Source organism: Falco naumanni, chromosome Z, assembly GCF_017639655.2.
Source record: "Falco naumanni isolate bFalNau1 chromosome Z, bFalNau1.pat, whole genome shotgun sequence".
NCBI lineage: Eukaryota > Metazoa > Chordata > Aves > Falconiformes > Falconidae > Falco > Falco naumanni.
This window is the reverse complement of record NC_054080.1, coordinates 63,361,463-63,377,904: the sequence shown is the minus strand read 5'-3', so window position 1 is coordinate 63,377,904 and position 16,442 is coordinate 63,361,463. Positions and strand designations below refer to the sequence as shown.

The following is a 16,442-nucleotide window of genomic DNA, read 5'->3' as shown; positions in this document are numbered from 1 at the left end:
CATTGTCAGCATCACCAGCTGTGTGATCATAGCAGTCAGACAACTTCTGTTGTACAAAAGAGTGCTCATAAAAACTGTTGAGCTGTCTTTTTGAAAAGCACTCTAAGTGTCATTCAGCATTACATTAGAAAAGCAGTGCAATTGTGATATATGGTGAATATTAAAAAATTTTTTAAAATGAAATTACTCACTTTTTAGTCATTAATAATGGGTGGATTTCAAAAGCAGGGTAACAAATTATTTAAAATATAATGAATGGTATCGTATTTTATAAAAATCTTCAAATGCAACACTGTAATTCATTTATGTTTCTTCCTGAAAAATAAAGCAGTGAGTCCAACCACTGCACAGTAACCAAATCACGGTGTACCTAAAATCAAGGATTTGAAGGAAAAAAGGACAAGCTGTAGTAAAGAGAACCTTCCAAACAGGTAAGGATGAAGTCCTGATTCAGCAGTGACAGTTGTCCATCAGCCTCTAGTTTTTAACCTACTGTTATGGGCAAATCCAGTCTCTCACTAGTCCTTTTGCTGTGCCGCTGCAACAGCCATACTGCAGCTGAAATTGCTGTGCTCTACTCCGCTTTTAGTGCAGGAATCCTCACATGGACCAGAGCCAGCAGAGCTGGCTGTGTGCAGTACGGCTTGGCACTAGGAAATCATACAGATGGCAGGGACCATGGTCAAATGACACTGCACACTGCCCTTGCACTGCCAGAACAGGCTCTAGGGGACTGTTCAAAAAGTGGAAATTAAGTGGCTGCAGCTCTCCAAATAAATCAGGCCTATATTCTCCCAAGGTCCTGGACACCTGACTCCCCTTAGAATAGCAGCTTCTGTTATGTGTAATGATCTGTGTGCTTGTCACTGATCATGGTAATATTTTTCTACAGTGTCGTGGCCAAGAGCATTTCTGGGAAAAGGGTTTAAATTTACCCTCCTAGAACCAACACTTCCCTTGTCCACAGCAAACGCCCCAAGTACTAGGTGATTGTGTAGGCATGTGAGGCGGGGGCAGCAGCAATGTACTGTCCAGAAAGATACTGGATTATGGTTGGACTCAATGATCTTAAAGGTCTTTTCCAACCTAAACGATTCTATGAGTCTATCTGAATTTAAATACCTTATTAAGTGCAGAAGATGGAGTTTCTATGTTCCTGTTTCACAGAAATGTAATCTTCTAAGTTACATGCTTTAGTTGGGGGTATATGGGAGAAGGGGAAAAGCGGGAAATGTAAGTCTCAGATATGCCTTTTATGTTTTAGGGGCTGAATCCCCCAGTCACCATATGACTATGGTGAATCCCATTCTGCATCTGATCTTCTCTCTTCTAGATAGAGGGAATTCTGTCTAAGTCCTATTTAGAATTTCAGTTCCCTTGGTAAATGCCTGGCTTGAAGATTTGAGTATGTTGATACTTTGAACCCTTTTTAGTCATGATTCTTCATTAATCCAGCTCCTAGAAAACAGCTTTTCTAGTACAAACTTTTTTTGTTTGTACTTTCAAAAAAAACAGCCACCAACATCCCAATGTTCTAAAAGCAGCAACAGCGTGATGAGGCTTCTTTCATAAAAATTGAATAAAACTTAAATTCTGCTAGAACCGCTTTCTATTTAAAACTTCTTAATAATTAATTAATAAAATAGTAGATTTGAATGTGCTTACTGGTTTTTTTTATATGTTGTTATATATAGGGGAAAGTATAATTACTAAGTGTATTAAAACCACAGTATATCAAAATAAAAACCTGATTAAAACTCTGGAGATACTTCTCTTTTAGATTTTAAATAGTCATAAAGAAAAATATTGTGGTGATCAGTGGACTGAAAGCAGCCCTGCAGAGAAGGACTTGTGGATACTGGTGGATAAAAAGCTGGATGTGAGCCAGCAATGTGTGCTCACAGCCCAAAAAAGCCAAGTGTATCTAAGGGTGCATCAAAAGAAGCACGGCCAGCGGGTCAAGGGAGGTGGTTCTACCCCCCTACTCCACCCTGGTGAGACCGCACCTGGAGTGTTGTCTGTGTCCAGCTCTGCAGTCCTCAGCACAGCAAAGACACAGACCTGTTGGAGCAAGTCCAGAGGAGGGCCATGAAGACGATCAGAGGGCTGGAGCACCTCTCCTATGAGGAAAGGCTAAGAGAGCTGGTGTTGTGCAGCCTGGAGAAGGCTCCAGGGAGACTTTATAGCAGCCTTCCAGTACTTAAAAGTGGGCCTACAGGAAAGATTGGGAGAGACTCTTTATCAGGGAATGTTGTGGGATAGGACAAGGAGTAACAGTTTTAAACTGAAAGAGGATAGGCTTACATTAGATACTAGGAAGAAAATCTACTGTGAAGGTGGTGAGACACTGGGAGAGGTTACCCAGAGAAGATGCGGATGCCCCATCCCTGGAAGTGTTCATAACAGGTGATAGGATGAGAGGAAATGGCCTCAAGTAGTTCCAGGAGAGGTTTAGGTTGGATATCAGGAAATATTAGGGAAAATGTCTTCACTTAAAGGGTTATCGAGAATTGGAACAGGCTGCCCAGGAAAGTGGTTGAGTCACCATGCATGGAGGTATTTGAAAGACATGTAGATGGGGCACTTAGGGACATGGTTTGGTGGTGGACCTGGTTTTCTTAGGTTTGCGGTTGGACTCCATGATCTTAAAGCTCTATTCCTTAATTCTCTGATTCTTGCCTTTTCAGATTGGAACTGATGATTCTTTCCCCTTAACTGCTGGTGTTTTGGGGACTTGCCTGTGGTACTGAAGCCCAGCCCATGGGAAGAGGTCATGCAGAGCGGCTGTGTTTCTGGCTGCACCCTGGAGAGCTGCCACCCACACGCACTGAAAAGTGGATTCTGAGATGGGCTGTGTCCTTGGGAGGAAGCCTGTACCTGTGGGATGCTCAGCCATGGGGTGAGAGGTGTAGGGAAAGGCTGGACTGCTTTCATGGGGCAGTGTTTATCTCCAGTCAAGTGAAACAGTGCTGTTGGAACTCTGCCTTTTTTACACTGTGCATCTTGGTGCTCTGCCTCATCGTCATCTTGCAATGTTCTGGCTGAGGCACAGACATGACATGGAAGCGGCTGATTGTCCTCACTTATGCATACCTTCTCTCCCCAAAGCTAAAGGGGAACAGACAAGATCTTTGGGGTTACGTTGTTTTATTGGACTCACATCGGACATATTAGAGGAGCTGTAGAGAGGGAATGCCAGAGTCCAAAAGTGGGAGGAGGTGCCTGGGGCTTGGTCAGTGTCATCTGGAAGGGGAGAAGTAAGAAGCAAAAAGGGTGACCATCGTGCTCTGTTCTCAAGTAGACTTGTCTTCAGTGAAGGCTGTCTGGCATAACGAGCTGATTTGTGTGCATTTGCCCTTTGTTGTGCATTGCTGTGTGCATGCCTGGGCACTTGTGGCTAACTTCCCCTGTCCCAGTGGCACACTTGTTGGCAACCTTGCTGTGTTATCAGGACATTTCTAATGGTGTGATGCTGTTACTCACTGGCATTTCTTCCCTTTTTGGGGAGGAATGTAAAGACAAAAGAAAAAAGTTTAAGGGCAGGTGAAATACATCCCTCAAGTGTTTTTAGAGTGCCACTTAAAGCAATGATCTTGTGTTTGAGACACAATGGAGTGACATACCTGATCTATCTGGCAGGGCAAGCTCGTGACTAAAGATGAACTGGAACTACATCTTGTTCAAAGTCCAGAGCCCTTCTAGTTCCAGACAGACTTTGCTAGGTGCCCCTGCCCTCCTAGCTGATCCCCAGAGCATGAGAAAGGTCTGCTCTTGAGTCTGCTTATCCCTTCTGTGGTGGTGTGTCCTCCTGAAGAGCTTGTGGTGTGTGAGCACATATCGGCATGGAATGGCTGAGCTAGTGGAGAGGCAAAGCTGTTTTTTCTCTGGACTCCCTTTGCTTAGCTTTGGACCAAGGCAAGGCAGCAGGCCTTGCTGTCCTGCAATATGTCACTCCAGTGAGGTGTTCTTAAGTTCTTAGAAGCCGCATTGGAAGGGGGAGATGCTTAAGGGCTGGTTGTTTCAAAGCAGAGGAGAGGTGGGCAGGCTGCCTTACCTTTCCCAGGCAGCAGTTTGCCAGCCCCAGCTTCACTGTTTTGTTGCCTCCAAGTCTACTTCTGGTTCCCATTGTGTACATGGGAGCCCTTTTTTTGTAGATGTCCAGTTCCACCAGGGGGAAGGCAGCGGGACCTGGCATCTGTAGGAGAGGCAGGGAGCTTGCTGGGTACAAAAGGTAAGTGTTGATTCTCGCTGAGTGTCCAGGCGGGCTGTGCTAGTTGAGCTGGCTGGCCGTAGGAGTGGTGTGAGAGGCATGGAGCCATTGGAAGAAGGGCAACTTCTGTTCCTCTGCAAAGAGGCCAATTTTTGGAGAGGGAGTCGGGAGATTCCCGTTAGTGCCAATGAACTTCACCCCACCAAAGCTGTTAGTTTTGGAAAGCAAGGGACCGCAGGTGTCGACAGAGCCTCCCCTCTTCTGCTGTTAACAACAGGAGAGTCAGGAGACTTAGGAGTTTTTGGGTTTTGCTGCTGGTGCAGGGAAGTGTGCATTAACAGCAGCTGCAGCAGGTGCTGGAAACCTTCTGCCCTGAGGAGAGCAGCTGAGCTTCAGCTGCTGACATGAGAGAGCAGAGCAGCATAGCTCACCTTGGAGAGGTCTTCAGCAAAGCCATTGTGCTTAATCTTCCCTTTCATGGAGTAACATGGGCTGGCATGGGTGAAGGCTGTGCTAGGTCCCATCAGCCTAGGCAGGGTGTAAGGTGTCCCACCATTACTTACAAACACAACCAAGGATAAGGTTACAGAGATCCTGAAACAGGTACTATTACACCTACAGGTCCACATAGCAGTGGATGCCCTGCCCCTCCCAGCCCGGGCAGTGGGTTATAGTGCAGTGAGCCCTTTGTGACCTCCCTCTGTGACACTCCACAATGTGATACTTAGCTAGCGTGGCCATGCCCTGCAGTGTCTGATGAGACAGTGACTGGACAGGGCAGGAGCATGGAGCACAGTCCTGTGTCTTTCAGTGTAGTGGTGAGGGACAGCAAGAGACAGATTAAGAAGAACCTGAGCACAGTCAATGTCTTTCACTGATGCCCCTGGCAGCCCCACAGCACTGAGGTGTTGCCATTAAGCTGCCCTCACCTCCTCCTCATGCTTTCCCCTTTTTACAGGATGAGAGAGAGAGCCCCCAGCCACCCCGAGGTGATATGGGAAGAGGAGGCTCCCCAGGAGAGCAGCTCTTTACCAGAGCCCTGTGAAGTGGCAACAGACCAGTCACAGCAGACCAGTGAGTGATGAGCACCCCCAGGGCTGGGCAGGATTGGGGCCAGCAAGCAAGTGGCTTGATGCTGGGATCCCGCTTCCTCAGCACGCTGGCAGCAGGGGTCCTGTGGGCAGGGGGCATAGCAGTGCTCAAATGCCAGGGCTGCGAGCCAGTCCCAGCACAGCCGCCCTCCTTAGCCATGCGGACTGTAAAGCTCTTTTCACCATTTGGGAAGCTTGTTGGCAAAGATGCTGTGTCCTACTGACTCTTCAATGTTGCCCCTCCATGTTGGTTGAGACACTGCCAGAGGAGAATCCAGAGCATCCAGAGCTCCAACCAAGATGGGATTCTAAGAGCACCTGGTTGCTTTCTTCACTCGACAGCAGTGACATGACTTGATGAGTCCATGACCAGGAGCTCCTGCCTTGCTGGGACTCTTGTCCATGGCATCAGCAGGAGGTTTGTGTGAGCAAGGGGACCCAGAATCAGTAGGGCTGCCATGGACTCACTGTCCTTGAGAAGAGGGTTCCTGTTGTCCTTGAGAAGGGGCTATCCAAGGGTGGGAATCCAGTGTCCCAGCAACAGTTAATGCCCTCCTGGCCACCAGCAAGCCCTGATTCTTTGTAGGGCAAACACACAGTGCACATTATCGAACCTTCCTTCCTCACCCTGGGGACCCTCTGTTCTCATCCTCTGCCCTGCAGAGACTGCAGTCTCTGCTTCCAGCTTTTCTGCGGTCCCTGCTGCCAGCACTGCCAGGCATCTCTTGCCAGAGCTGCTGATACTGCCATCGCGGCTCTTGGCATGACATGTCTCTCCTCCCTTCCTTCCTCTCATAGGTGTTTGGAGAGCATCCAGCATTCTCAGAGGACAGACATCATCCTTGTGGCCACTGAGGCCTTGACAGCACACAACATGTATGACAGGCAAATGGCCATAATGGCCATGGCCACAAGAGACCTTGCCTCCTGGCTGACGGATGTAGGTGCACTGTGGCTGGATTGCCCTGCCCGTGAGCCCTGCCAGGCGTTGTTCCTCCTTCTCTCCCTAACACAGCTGTTTTGGGAACCTGAAGCCATTTCAAGGCAGCAGAGATGCGTGGGGAGGGCAGCAGTTTCAGTGGCTGCTGGGGAAATGGCTGTACTCCAGTGGCAGCACCATACTCACCTGTGTCCCCTCCAGGTGCCAAAGATCATGGCATACATCCACAAAAATGTGAAGTGCATCCACACAGAGCCAGCCAGGTACAGCCTGGACTCACTCCTTCTCCTGCTGACTGACCATCACCTCAGGGAAGTGTGCAGGAGCTTGTTGAATACCTCTCCAGCCTGGGACAAGTACTGGCCCTGATCCCTGAGAGCTTCTTCCCTGTGAGGGGAGGGGCCCAGAGGCTCTCTGGCTGCCAGGCCCATGGAAAAACTGCAGGGAATCCATGAGGACCATGGCCCTCCATCCCCATCCCACTGGGCTCCCCAGCCCCAGTGGGTCGGTCAGGCCTGCAGCAGCCAAAGCTGGCCAAGCCAGAGCCCTGCCACCACGGTCCTCCCTGCCCCATGGGGAACACCACCTCGGCCCCCTCCTGCCTCCTCGGGCAGGGTCCCCAGGCATCCCAAGTGATAAGGGCAGGAAGGGCCAGGGCTGCCCACAGCCTGGTTCTGTCGAGGCTGGTCCTGGCATGACACAGTGGCTGCGGCTTCCCTGATGAAAAAGCAGTCTGTATCTGCAGTGCTGTAATGCTCTCACTGATGGTCAGAGGCCTTGTCGCTTTGCAGGATGATGGGCAGAGCATGGTCAATTTAATGCAGGTCCGGGTGGTTTTTCACCACTTCACAACAAATGAAACTGTTTTTTCATACAGGCAGAACAAATGCAGGTCCTGCTGCCAGACATCACGCAAACCCTACAGTATGCCACCACCGACACCAAGTTGAAGGGCCTGGCTGTCTTCAGGAATGTGTTGCGGGTTCTGAAGAGGCATGAGGCCAGCCCCATTGCTCTGAAACTCTCTTAAGAGCCCCTGCATCTCTTTGATGCTGTAGGGATGCTATGGGAGCCTTTGCCTCACCAATGGGCACTGGGCAAGGACAGCTGCCACTGGGCCCAGTCCTCCAGCAGGGCTGCTCCCCTCCTCGCTCCTCTTGTGTGGCCCTTTGGAGGCCTGAGGCCATTCAGCCATGGCTGCAGGTGTGGCCTACAGCTCCAGCACCCAGAGCTGACCCTGGAGCACCTCCCTTCCCATCAGCCACACTAATGACCCTGCTCACCATTGGGCAGGGAGCAGCTTTTTGCTGAAGTCCTCCCATCCTCCTTCCCACCAGAACTCCAGCCAGGTGCAGCAGCTCTCCATAATCCTCTGTAGAGATGTGATCAGTGTGGTGGTGAGGGACAGCAGGAGACAGATTAAGAAGAACATGCAGAAGAGTCTGATCCCGTTGTTCTTCCATATGAATGACCAGATCGAGAGCATGAGCAGTGGTGTGGGGAAGGGTGTGCTGACACCACAGAGGGGGCCTGAGCATCAGGGGTGAGGGCTGCTGGCAGTCAGACTGTTGGAATATGTGTCACCTTGAAGGCCTCATGGCCTGAGTCACTGGGGACAGGGCAGATCTTCCCTCCTTCCCTGCACTGGGCCTACCACTGCCTTCTACCCATCCCCCATTCAGCCCTCCTCCAGTGCAGCCTGTAGGAAAGGTACCTGCAGACCCAGCACAAGCAGGGCTGGAGAACCTGGCACAGACATTCCCCAGGTCTGCCCTGCCTGGTCCAGCAGGAATTGGCAGCAGCCTGTGGTCACCACACACACAAGTACCTACAGGCTTCCTAGCTGTCCCAGCAGGTGTCAGAGGACAGGGCTTGGAGCTCCAAACCCTGTCCCCCAGGGCTGTGCCCAAAAGACCTCCATGCTTTGGGCCAGCGCATGTCCCAGCTCCCAGAGAGCAGGACAGCCCCAGGAATGAAGCCCTGCTCACCCCAGGTGCCCCTGCATTGGGCCAGTGAACTTGGTCTGCACAGAGGGGTGCAGCACTTGCAAGGGGTGGAAAGCCAGCTTGTTCCCCAGCCCGGGGCAGGGAGGGTGGTGGGAAGGGGTATCAGCCAGAGTGGGACTGGCCCTGCACCCTGGAATCAAAGCTCTGTCTGCCCAGAGCCTGGGCATGAAGGAGACAGGGCAGCCGCAGCTGGAGAGCCAAGTGCCCTCCTGGGTTATTCCTGTGGGGAGGTGCTGCTGGTGCCCATCCTGCTCCGGTAGCTCTGGAACTCCAGCCACTGCCGCCTACAGCAGCGGGCCTACACCTCCCTTGCCCTTCAGTCTGCTCCCCACCCCTGGCAGCGGCTCAGCAGCTCTTGAGAATCTCTGTTCTGTTGGATCTCCTCACACAAGGCTGGGAACAAGGCAGGAAGGTTGGAAGTAGTTGCTCTTTAAGGTCCCTTCCAACCCAAACCATTCTATGATCTATGACCTCTTGAAATAAACATTTTCTCTTTCTATGTCAATTTATACCAGCTGTCTAAGCATCCTCCTGTCATCATCACTGTAACCTACATAAGCATTATTACGATCATACTGGTTATTTTTATATTGGAAACCAGTAGATTTCTCATTTATTTTTATATTGCTAAATATATTTCTTATGTAATATTATAAACAAATTTATTCATGCTACCACTTTCAAGTAGTGGACTTCAAAATTAATCAAAATTTTCTCCAAGAATAGGAGAAAATTGTTTAATAAAACCACCAGAATAAGTCAATTACTAACTATCTGAACATTTGTTCTCTAGTTTTAAAAAACCTTTAAAAAAAAAATAATATGTTTCCTTTGTCAGATAATGGATGAACGCAAAAAATGTTCAGGCTATATTTCGAATAAATGTTTATAACAATGAAACTGTTCAACTTTAAGGGAAAGAAGAAACAAAGTAACACAATATAATTATGCTGAGTGTTCATTAAGAAATTGGTGTTTGACATTACCAGTTTATAGAAGATGCAGTTTTTAGGTTCTGTATTAGCCTTGATGCTGTTTATCACATTCCGCCAGAGTCAGAGTTGCTGCAGTCCTTGCCGAGAGCCATAGGGAGCATGTGCAAAACCTCCTCTCACCATTCCAAGTTCTTATGAGTGTTCATCTTCTGGGAAGTGTGACAAATCCTTCCTTCTATAGCAGGCACTGCATTTACTGGTATTTTTTACTGTGTTTTCTTTGAAGGCTTGTGGCAAATTCAAAATATGTTATAATAAAGTAATACAAAAAAAGAATAAAAAATAATTGCATTAACTATTTTTCATTTAACTTAAATATTGATCTGTTTGTATGGTACCTCTGGTATATTTAACAAACACTTTAAACCTCAGGTTTTTATTATAACCTATAATTTAGATAAATAATACAAACTTCATGGGTGACACAAGACCATGATTGTGGAATTACTGTTTGTTCAGGGTTTTGTAGGATGAACTATTCATTACCAGATCTCTACTTTTGATCTCACACAGATGAGTTGAAGCTAAAAGTTAAGCTTCAACCTAACTGCTACTGCTTTTTGCTAGATATTTCTGACATGCTGGTTACACACAGTGCTGTTTTAAGACTTTGGCCCTCAAATCCATAGCTTGAAAGAAGACCGTAACAGTAGTCCTATACCTCCTATCTGTTCCTTCAGAAATACCTTTAACACACCGTGCAGCAAGTGCACTAGAGCTCTACGTATGGGTCAAGTCTAATGCATAGGGTGCACACAAGCACCTAGTGCCCAGGAACTTTCAAAAAACTCCTTCTGATCCACAGACTGAGAACAGTACGTATATGTATTGTGCAAAGTGCATATGACAATCAATTATTCTAACAGAAAAAAATCATCAGGGAGTTTGAATAGTATGACAAGGAGAGAGGGATAATCATGAAAAACTAATTTAATTTTAATTTTCAGTGTGAGGAAAAAGAGTTTAAATACAATGCATTGATAAGGAGGGAGCCAGTATGGGATTCAGAGAGGGCGAATAACTTGGCTTGACCTGTATGCATGTATCAGGAAGTCCATTAGAGATCCTCAGCCCACTGTTCTGGTTTAAAGTAATGTGGGGGCTGTATTAGCTGTGGACAGGCTGTGAATAGAATGACTCTTTCCTGCACCCAACATGCCAGCTGCAGCAGGATCAATTGGGAAAGATAAGGAAGACATCAATTAGGCCACTTTTATTATCCATCAAAGGGTGCTTGTTCTAGGAGTAGGTTCAACAGAAAAAAGGTTACATTTTTTTCATCGGCTTTTCAAAGACAGAAAAAATAGGTATAAAGCAATTCACACAGCTGTACAGAGATCAAGAGGCATAGCCAGTGAACCTAAGGGAGGATAGTTAAAGAAAAAGATTTAGAAGAAAAATGAGGAGCTTCTGTTTCTCACTGAACTTCTAGGCATCTACTTTCATTAGAAATTAGATCATCATTGCATTATCTCAAGCTCTCCATTGTGAAATGCTAATAGTATTTCTAGGTTTTGTTCTGTGGCTTTGACCTGATTTCCTTCATACTTTCTCAAAACAAAACGATCTACTCCCAGCAGAATTTTTGAAGCCTTTACAGATATAGGGTTATAAATTGCTTTGGCAAAATTACAAATAGAACATCTTAGCTAATGTGGATGCTTTGAGACAGACTTTTTTCTGGGTTTTGGCACCACTCATAGAAGCTTGTGATCCTTTGTCTGGCTTATCTAATTTAGATCTATGAAAATGGTTTCAACTGTCTTCACTTTTCACACCGTTCTTTAGAATCAAAAGTCCATGTGTAACAGGTGCTTATCCCAGAATGTCAGTGTCCTGGTTTCAGATAGGACAGGGTTGACTTTCTTCCCAGTAGCTGGTAGTGCTGTGTTTTAGATTTAGGATGAGAATAATGTTGTTAACACGCTTATGTTACTGCTGATCGGTGCTTTCACAGAGTAAAGGCCTTTTCTCTTCTCACACTGCCTGCCAGCAAGTGGGCACAAGAAGCTGGGAGGGCACACAGCTGGGACTGCTGACCCCAACTGACCAAAGGGGTATTCCATACCATATGACGTCATGCTCAGCATATAAACTGGGGGGGAAATCTGACAGGGGGCTGCTGCTCAGGAACTGCCTAGGCTTCAGTCAGCAGGTGATGAGCAATTGCACTGTGCATCCATTTTTTTGTATATTCTAAATTTTTTTACCATTATTATAATTATTCATATTTTCCCTTCATTTTCTGTCCTGTTAAACTGTCTTTATCTCAACCCATGAATTTTAGGTTTTTTCCCCAGTTCTCTCACCCATCCCATTGCAGTGGGTGTAGGGTGAGTGAGTGGCTGTGTGGTGTTTAGCTGCTTGCCATGTTAAACCACAACAGTCTGATAGACTTCCCTATCCTATTTTGGAACATATTAAAAAATATTTGGTATTGCATCTACTACTGACTTCTCTGTCCGTCTTTACAGTCAGTTTAAAAACTGTACACCATATTCTGCATTACCTCTCTATGAAGCAATGAATTTTCTTAGAAAGAGCCATCAAATCAAGTTCACAAGGTGAGACATATGATACAAATAAAATAGAGTCGTTTATTCACAGTCTTTTGGGTGTGGGAAACATTGAACAAGATGCAAGATAGCCAGCATTAGAACATGCCATGAACTGTTCATTTAAGTGCAAGAACATGGATGACAAAGAATAATGCTTCATTTCTTGAGTGTTTTGTATGTCTTTGACTAAAGGAGAACTGCTTTCTGAACTACTAAAAGGATTTGTACTCGCTGTCTTAAACTGCCTGTAAGTAAATTCCCCTTGGGGGGTTTTTGCTTCTGCATTTCAAATTTGGGACAGGGCCATAGCTTACTGGTAGAAGAATATATTTCAGCCTGTAAGTTTCATGAATTGATGGCAAGAGTCTCTTCAAAGAGTAGGCCTTTAAGTTAGTATTGTAGTCATCTAAAAAAAATTCCTTAGCTCAGTATCTGTCCCTTCTCATAAGTAAAGAGTGTTCTGAATGAAACAGCTTTATCCAAGCATCACTGAGAAGAACCTAAAACCACCTTAAAGGGCTGTATTCATGGCTGTAAAGAATAAAATCTTAGGTGGGACTTTTCAGACCTGCCCAACTAATTCAATATTTAAAATACATATATCCCACCTTAATCTCAGTTATATAAGAGCTGAAGGGGGTCTTCCAGTAGCAATATGGTCTTAGCTGCTTTTAAAGCCTTCTTTGTCATATTGAAGTTATTTTAAATTAATTGCAACTTCTGTAACTATGGAAAAGCCAGAACAACAAAATTTCTGTCACTGGTGCCTAGAGGAAATAGAGTGATGCAATCTTCACTCTCTCCAGACGTTTATGGATGTATACGAGACGTTTATGAAAGGCTAAGCAAGAAAAGAAGATTGATGGTGACAGTGTCAGGATGTACCTATAGACCTAAATACTGAAAAAATAATTTGTGAGGGTAAAATGGGGACTTTATCAGAAAGGCTTTTGTCCCTTGAAAGCCTCATACACTAAATCCAAAGCCTCTGAGTGTTAAATACACTTCCCTAAAAGGGGACTAGAATTTTAAAACAGGATTTAACATCCTTAGGAGTCTTTCTACCTTCTCCATTTCCATGTCCTTTCAGAAACCCATCTCTACATGCCTGCAGGAGTGATCATCCCAAAAGGATCAACTGTGAATAATCTGTGAAGCAGCTTGTATTTGACAAATCATTACCATATTCATAAAGTAGCAGCTCTGTGGACTTACAGGGCTGGGTACCCAGAAGCTGCCACAGATCTTTCCTGCCTTTTCTGAGCTGCACTCTGATAATGTTCCCATAGACTAATGTCCTAATATTTAGTATTTTGTGTATTATATAGCTTTATTTGCATTATTCAAAGTCCCAGTAAACTGGATGACTAAAAGATGACCACAAAAAAAAAGTCTCTGAGGGAAATAAATGGTCACATTCTCATATATGACAGTTCTGTAAATGTACACATTTAAATGCTTATTTCAAAATTACTTTGAATTGTAAGGCTGCAAAAGCATTAGTAATAAAACTATTGAATTTTTGGTTTAGTATGAATTTTTTATTCATTGGAAAAGTGAGTTGAAATTACTTGGAGCTACCCTCTTAAATAACTTCCAGATTGAACATGTAGATTTTGCATGCAAATAAGACTGAGAGATTGTGGCTACAAATAGCTATATTTAATTTGAATATGCAAAAATAGTATTTGCATGTGTGAACTTTACTAGAAGGCGAGTAAGAGAGTTTAAAAAACAGGCTTGATATCTGTGTCTACTAATCTGCAGGATGGCAGGAATATTTATCAAACAAAAGACATATAGGAATATCAGGAAATGAAGAAATTTGAAAACTAATGGAGGAAAAAAGGAAAAAAATACAATTATAATCCAGTATACCCATAATTCAGCAATCAATCAGATTGTACTTTATGAAAATAAAGCTTCACAAGCATGAAAAATAACAATAAACATATCACAACTTACATTAGCCAAATATTTGTCAATGGCAAGTTGGTAGATTTTGCTTTACTTCAGATACAGTCCTTGGTTTTTTACTGAGTGTCCTACAATTCCATGCCCTGGTTCTGCATCTGGATGAAGTTCAAATTCTATTCCTGCTACCTGAGGAAATCTAGAAGTTAAGAAGACAAATACTGGAGAGGAAAAAGGAATAAATAAATTCAGATCAACCAGACTCAGAGCACAAAAGACATATTCTTAAAATAACAAAATTAGTAAGATCACACTTGCACCAAATATCCTATCATTATAAGAGTATATAAAGGAGCAGCTGTTACTTTTCTTGCCAATAGTCCAGCACTGATCACCTATGTTAAGGCATTACCAAATGAAAGGTATCAAAGTTTTTATCCGATTTTTTATATTTGCATAATCCAGTAAAAATATTTAAAATGTTTGTTGTAGGGAAGTAATCATTATACTTTGTACTAATATGACACAAGGTTTGTGATACCTTTATCAGCATTAAGTGAGACATTTCAAGTGTCTAAGACAACTACTATTTTCATATATGGGTAGAACAGATGGGATGATTGCTTTACAGACTTTCCATCAAGAGCTGGATCTGTAAAACTCCTTTTAAAAAATGTCCAATAGTTGTCTTCATGTAATTCTGACTACTAGCACTGGATCTGCAGCAGGGATGACAGCAAAAAGATGATCCATAGTGAAATCTTCTGCTTGGTATATTCAATTTAAACAAAGGGTATATACAAAATCATAACAGACAATAATGAAAATTCCTGTAGGATTTTTCTTCCATAAACATTTGGCTAAATAATATATTTCTGTGCTGAAAGATTTAAGGTTAGGTGTGGTTTAAGGTTATGCTAAATAAGAAAGAACATGTGTTAAAAATTTGTTGAAATAACAATGATGTAGGAGTCAACACTGCAAAGATGTATACACATGCTTAACTTCATGTGCACTAAACACTTTAAGAAAATTAAGCAAACATCTTGATTTAATGACTTCTATAGATAGAGGTGTGTTGTGGGGTTTTTTTTTAATGTTGCACACAAGGGTAGATGGAGAAGCCAAATCTCAATCATAATCCCTTCCATCATTAAAAAATGACAAAGCCAACTTATAACCAAAGCCATCTGGGCACTAGGTGAAAAAGTGATTTAAAACCAAAAAGACTAAACCAAACCAAAATAGTATACAGACAGTAATTATTAGCAAGGGAGAAACAGAAAATGAAGACAGCAACGCAACCAAAATTGATTGTATATGAAGACTTGTAGAAGCTTTCATTTTTTAAATAGTTCGGTAGCATTTCGATTTAAAGCATACTTGGCAAAACCAATTCCTCTGCAGATTTAATAATATCAGGGGTTTATATGTGGGAAATGTGTTCTCAAATTGCTTCTTATTTGATTGAGGAGTGGAAATAATTGCAAAAATATGTTGCTGTCAAGACCATAACCGGAATTTCACCCAAGCTATTTTGTCTCATTATAGTGCTACTGTAGGAAGTATCATTCTTCACTCTTACCGTATTTGCTCTACAAACACAATATGCTTGATTCCTGCCTTGGATACCATATACTTTAAAAGACAAACAAATAAAAAACCAATCAATCCACAAATACTGCATAAAAAATCACATATTTTAAGTAATGGGAATCACCAATACAATCTAACCTATAAATACCAATTTTTAAATTATTTCTCATAAGACTATGTGGTCATATATGCACCAGTACAAAACTTTAAAAGACATCTCTGGAGTTTATCTAAGCAGGGAGCATTCCAGTCTAGCATTTCTTCTTACTATATCTGATATAAATGATTTGCAGATAATGATAATGGACAGCAGAAGTGATCAAGATCTGCTGTAAAATGATAAACCCAAGACATTCCCGCAAGAGTAATACAGTTCTATCCATCATTGTCCTTAGGAAGAAAGCTTGACTGGACTGCCAGAGGTGACTGAACTATGGAACTCCATTCTTATGCAGGGAATCAGTTCTCATTTTCAAAGGATATCTGTGTTTTACTTGTGAGCTTTGAAAAGTTGAAATTATCTTCTTTTGTTTTTTTTTTTTGTGTTGCCTTTGCCAAGGGGGAGGTAAAAAGATTCAAATGATTGTACTAAATTCTATAAGAAAACTGAGAAGAATTTAGTCAGAACTTGAGAATACATGATAACAGCTGATAACTATGTACGTCAGATTAACAGGTAGTAGCTTTTTGCTTAAATCCATTCTTAGAACCATCACTACCCACCATGCATTTCCTAAGCAATTTTTCTAACTATTCTCCCAGTCAAATGTTCAAAACAAAACCACCTGTGGTCAGCATCAGAAATGTCTTCGCAGTTTAAAGACAGTTAAAATCAGGGATTACAATCAACTTCACAGTCAACCTAACTTGCAACATAGTTTTACTGTAATGTGTACTAGTATTTAGAATCTCTTGTGAATACCAGTGATCTAATTAAAATTGTCTTGTAATCTCCAGAGTCCCCTCAGGAGCTGAGAATATAGCAGATGCTGTGCTACTACAACATGGCAAAGGCTGCTTTATAGGAATGTACCTGTGGTTGACTATAAATGGTATTAGTGCTGCATTTCAGAGAAAACAGCTTTTAAAACTTAAATATTGTTGTGGTTTAACCCCAACCGGCATCCGGGCA

At 43.6% G+C, this 16,442-nt stretch overlaps 1 long non-coding RNA gene across 2 annotated transcripts; it reads right to left on the bottom strand.

Moving 5' to 3' along the window:
* Nucleotides 1-8,924: 8,924 nt before the first annotated feature.
* Nucleotides 8,925-16,442, bottom strand: LOC121081500. 2 transcript variants are annotated; one of them, XR_005825710.1, is made up of 3 exons: nucleotides 15,300-16,442; nucleotides 13,766-13,935; nucleotides 8,925-9,469 (listed from the first exon to the last, which is right to left on the bottom strand). It is a non-coding gene; the product is annotated as an uncharacterized LOC121081500 (long non-coding RNA). The 2 variants fall into 2 exon arrangements; XR_005825711.1 differs by lacking the exon at nucleotides 8,925-9,469 and adding an exon at nucleotides 11,820-12,641.